Raw genomic sequence first — 5,756 nt, forward strand, 5'->3', positions numbered from 1 at the left:
CTACTTCTTGATGATTCTCTAAACCTGGGTATCCACTGCCATTTATCATCAAGCATCAACCTTTGGTATATTTAGAGAAATATTTTTTTCATATGTAATCTCCTGAAAGTGAAAAAAAGTTAAAAACAAAAAGAAATGTTTTTGTGGAAGCATTGAATATTCTAAGAGGTTTACCATGCAAACAATTGGTGCTTTTCACTCATATGCTTTTCCTGCATGGCTTCAGGAGCCTTTTGAGTTTGTGAGCTCAAATTCATGGCAACTTCCACATACAAAGAAAATCTGGTAATAAACTTGGGCAGTAGGACTTTGGCTTTCAGTCATTCAGACCTGGGTGTGAGCTTTGGACTCTGCTGACCTTGGAAAGCTTCTGAATCTCATTAAGCCTCATTTCTTCATCTGTAATACAGGGATTTGGATGATACTTACTCCACTGGGTTATTGTGAAATTAAAAGATTGAATGTGATGCACTTAATACACAATAAATGCTCAATAAGTGTTATCTTCCAATGTTATTGTTGATATCGTAATACGGATTTTAAAATGATATAACCATAAACTTGAGGGAGCAGGAAGAAACTAAGCAGAAATGGAAAGTGTCAGGAACCCGAAAAAGCTGGATCAGGAAGATTGAAACCCAGAATGAGCAGAGGTTTGCAAAAAGAACCGAGGACAAAAAAAAAAAAAAAAAAAAAAAGAAAAAGAAAAGTAGAACGTCAGTCATTTTTGGAGTAAGAAAAATGGGAAGGAATATGTACAGCTTAAGGAAAATTGTGTAATGTTAACAGACAACAGAAAGAAACCAGAACTACTGAACTAGTGTTTTAACTTTATATTCTTGGTCAAAGAGAAGTATTTTGGGTCAGAAAGGGAAGAATAAACATCAGTAAGAGGAACCTAAATTCTTAGAGACAGAGAGCTATCTGAATGGTTTCATATTAACCATTTTATAGGCTACTGGAAAAATGGGCAGGCGAGATTGAGAACCACAAATGTCAGTCATGAGGAAACACAGAGCATGAGCATATGTCTAGACAATGACACAGAGAATGAATGTTATCCAGATTTCCAAATGGGAGAAGAGAAAGAGTCTATGCATTCTTGAAATTTCATAAATTATAAACCAATAAGCTTGATATTTACCCCAAGCAAAATATGAAATACATTGTTTGTGAGTGTTTAGGAAAGGAAAAGAATGATCATAAAGAATTGGCACTAGTTCTAAAATGTAAGTTTCGTCAGTATCATCATTTTCTGATAAAATTATTAAGCGAGTAGATCATGGAAATGATTCTCTCAGCAAATATTTATTAAATACTAACTAGGTGAAGGCTTATTCTTTGACACATTTTTCTTGGAGAAATAGGCAGTAAATTCATTTATTAATAGACATGAGATAGAAACAAACATTCTAGCAAGAAGTGGGGCAGAGATCTGACCAGGTATACGAAAAAGAATGGTGATAGTCTTTACCACAATTGCAGACACAGGAGTTGCTGAATGAGGCAACAGAAAGCAAGTAAATTTTTGGACTTGTGTTTAAAATGAGTTTGTGATGTCACTGAAGATGTCTATTAACACACGGCTATGTAATTCAGTGGCCCTAGCCTGGAGACACAGGTGGGAATCATTAGTGTGTATGGTTATTAAAGTTTTTACAGTGGCTGAGATTTCTCAGAGGGGCATACTGAGTGAGAAGAAGGCTAAGGCTAGAATAAAAATAGCACTAATCTTTAAAAAAAGAAGAAAAGGAGCTTATAAAGAAGACCGAGAAACAAGTTCAGGATGGTGGGAGGAGAGCTAGAAGAGAGTGGCGTTACCCTGGCTGAGAGAGGAGAGAAACTCCTGTGTAAGGCTGAGGACTCAGATGGATTCAAAACACATGCTTTGGAGATGATGCCAGTCAGCAATGATGTGTGAGTTTTGTCTAGCAATGCTCAGTTATAGGAGGACCACATCCTCACCTCAGGGTGTAGGAGAGTCAAAGGGACATGGACTGACCGGTGTAAGCAGGAGACATTTGCAGAGGTTGTAAAATGGAAGAAAAAGGAGGCGGGGAAAGAAGCTATTGAAGAAATAGATTCATATGGTGATTAAAATTTGAGATCATATGATTTTGGGTAGGCAGCCAAAATGTTGCTTAACATAATGGAGACTCAAAAGTAGAATAGTTGGAACAAATGGTCAAATCTAGCAGAGTGAAATATCTAATAGAGATGTATGTACATTCTTCTATTTTTCTAAGGAAGTGGCACAGTGCTGAATGAAACAGGCGAGAACCAATTCCTGTGGAATGAAGACATATATTTACCCTCTCTTCTCTTTTCTTCTTTTCCCTCCAAAGTGACAACAACTATTTAATAAACATTTTTTCTCTCAGGAATGGATTTTAAAAGAGCAATGAACTGAATCAACATTTTTTTATCTGGACATAAGAACCGTGTGGAGGTCAACTGACAGTCATACATGTGAAAAATACATTTTAGATTTTGTAGTTGACTTTGAATTTATTACTATTAACATTATTAATAATACAGACAACATTTTGAGCATTTATTAAATGTTAGGTAGTTATAGATGTTTTATACATATAGTAAATATATGAACCTCAGTCCACAGACTCAGTTAATCTAGAAAAATAATTTAACCACTTCTTGTAACTCAATCTAATTCCATGTTTAACCCTCCTACTGCCAGGCTAAGAGTAACATTTCAGGTAATTTTTGGTTTCTCCCTTCTTCTGTGGGGTGGAGATCAAGGCCCTGGAAAGATTTACATAGTGCCTTGGCCAATAAATTGGAGAAACGAGGAGCCTTCTGGTCCTGTCATCTGCTCAGGTTGAGTTGCCCTGAGACAGCATCTGGCCTGCAGCATAGCTCACACAGTTGTTTTGCTCCATCACTTAAGGTCAGGGAAACTTTTAAGAGGTGATAGATCAGTCATGTCTAGACTCTGCATGAAGCCCTTTCCTCCTTGTGGGTATTCCTACCTTCCCAGGCATTCAACCTAGAAAATAGGGAACTTGGCTCCTGGACCCACCATCTGTCTATTCTAATGACCTCTTCACTCTTTTTCTTCTTCACTTGTCAGTCCATGGAGAATCGTAATCTAGGCAGGGAGAACCAATTCCTGTGGAATGAAGACATATATTTACCCTCTCTTCTCTTTTCTTCTTTTCCCTCCAAAGTGACAACAACTATTTAATAAACATTTTTTCTCTCAGGAATGGATTTTAAAAGAGCAATGAACTGAATCAACATTTTTTTATCTGGACATAAGAACCGTGTGGAGGTCAACTGACAGTCATACATGTGAAAAATACATTTTAGATTTTGTAGTTGACTTTGAATTTATTACTATTAACATTATTAATAATACAGACAACATTTTGAGCATTTATTAAATGTTAGGTAGTTATAGATGTTTTATACATATAGTAAATATATGAACCTCAGTCCACAGACTCAGTTAATCTAGAAAAATAATTTAACCACTTCTTGTAACTCAATTTAATTCCATGTTTAACCCTCCTACTGCCAGGCTAAGAGTAACATTTCAGGTAATTTTTAGTTTCTCCCTTCTTCTGTGGGGTGGAGATCAAGGCCCTGGAAAGATTTACATAGTGCCTTGGCCAATAAATTGGAGAAACGAGGAGCCTTCTGGTCCTAAGTCATCTGCTCAGGTTGAGTTGCCCTGAGACAGCATCTGGCCTGCAGCATAGCTCACACAGTTGTTTTGCTCCATCACTTAAGGTCAGGGAAACTTTTAAGAGGTGATAGATCAGTCATGTCTAGACTCTGCATGAAGCCCTTTCCTCCTTGTGGGTATTCCTACCTTTCCAGGCATTCAACCTAGAAAATAGGGAACTTGGCTCCTGGACCCACCATCTGTCTATTCTAATGACCTCTTCACTCTTTTTCTTCTTCACTTGTCAGTCCATGGAGAATCGTAATCTAGGCAGGGAGAACCAATTCCTGTGGAATGAAGACATATATTTTACCCTCTCTTCTCTTCTCTTCTTTTCCCTCCAAAGTGACAATAACTATTTAATAAACATCTTTTTCTCTCATGAATGGAATTATGGCTCTTTGACCCCTGCTTCTCCTACATATTAGTCTGTACATCAACTCCCGAACTCTACATCCCACCCCTCTCACTGCTGCTTTAAAACACAAAGACCAAAAGTGCCCATTGGCCATTTCTACTTTCTGACCAGCTGCCTCCCTTCTTAGAGGCAATGAACTCAGAGTTGTCCCTACCCTTGGAAAAGGGGAAATACCAGGAGAAAGATGTGCCAAAAGAACTCTACCACCACACCCACATGAAATTCTTTATTCTCTCAGCAGCAAAATTGGAAAATTAAGTGGAGTCTAAGATATTTGCATGAAAGGGCCCTTTCAAATCTAAGACTTTATAATTCTCCTAATGTTGGATGAAGCCTGCTGGTTTGTGCTGCCAGAAAGTACAGGAAAATCCAAGGGCAGCTTTTGAGGCAGACAGCAGCGGCAGCGGGTCAGATACTGAGAGGGAAGATTCTGGCCCTTTGGATTCGAGGGTGCTTGGCAAGATTCTTAAGAAATAATAGTGACCTAAACTGAAAATGTTATCCGATACCTAACTGTTGACTGTGCCTCTTCTCTTGAAACCTGGAGCCATTTCGTGGCAGTTTTCACTTCTCTCTGCCAGGCTAGGCCTGGCTATTTCTCAACTCCAGTTTCTCTGACTGTGGCTTGATAGAATGTCTCGGTCTTTGGAGACCCTCACTCTCTTGCCTAGGGGTCAGGAATGTGATGCATCATGGTGGCTTCTCAAATTTTACAGAACCTCATGATCAATGAACATTTATTGATGTGGGTTGTTCAGAGCCTCAGCATAACGTTGCACATATAGTAAACCTCATGGGTTTATAGTCACATTGAAGAGATGGGGCATATGCACAATTCAGTGCAACGTATCCAAAATACCCTCCATGTTATTGCTTCAAGATTCTGGAGAAGGAGAAAATGAAGCACAACTTTCAGCTGCTGAGTCAAAAAGGCATCCACATGTGACACTTGAATTGCAGCTGATTTTTGAAATGCCTAAAAATAGTGCAAGAAAGAGGAGTTATTTTTAGTCCTTTATAAGCAACTGAGAAGGAAGTCTCCACCTCAGCAACATCAGCAATTAAGACTAATAATATCACTTTTGCAGACATATGCTTCAAATATTAAACAAAATCATATAGATAAGAAAAACACTGATTGCCATTTAGATATTTACTGGTATTGTTCATTATTATTATGTATTCAAGAGGTACAGCATGTACTTTAACATTTTGGTCTGACTACTAAATCCAGAGTGAAGTCTTTCCCTCCAAATTTGTCACCCTGGTGTTTAAATCTGATTCTGAAAGCCTCAATACCAAAACACCCATTTTAAAATTGCTGTTTAAGATGAATGTCTTACCTCTTATTTTGCATTTTTAAACTGATTTAATCAGAGAAGTACTTCGATGTAAGTAACCACACGTCAGCTCATCTGCTTTTATATTAATCATAATATTTAGGTATCTTCACAAAAATTTCTCATATTCATAAAACAAGGCAATAATTTACTTCTGAGTACTATAGTATGTTGTGGGAAATCTCTATGTGACTCGTATAAAAGGAATAAAAGCTAGTTTCATAGAACTCCATTGCCAGCATAATGAATACTTTAAAAACACATCGATTCAAAGCCTGCCCAACATACTCCCTGGGGCTGTGGAGAGTGC

At 37.8% G+C, this 5,756-nt stretch overlaps 1 protein-coding gene and 1 pseudogene across 2 annotated transcripts in view; both read right to left on the reverse strand.

Annotated features, from left to right (window-relative positions):
• Window positions 1–257, reverse strand: part of LOC105295674 — a 4,868-nt pseudogene extending 4,611 nt beyond the window's left edge.
• Window positions 1–5,756, reverse strand: part of ZC3H12C (zinc finger CCCH-type containing 12C) — a 331,193-nt gene that overhangs the window by 161,680 nt on the left and 163,757 nt on the right. The gene's annotated exons all lie outside the window — the stretch shown is intronic.

The sequence above is a fragment of the Pteropus vampyrus genome, unplaced genomic scaffold, assembly GCF_000151845.1.
Source record: "Pteropus vampyrus isolate Shadow unplaced genomic scaffold, Pvam_2.0 Scaffold110, whole genome shotgun sequence".
In the NCBI taxonomy this organism is placed as follows: domain Eukaryota; kingdom Metazoa; phylum Chordata; class Mammalia; order Chiroptera; family Pteropodidae; genus Pteropus; species Pteropus vampyrus.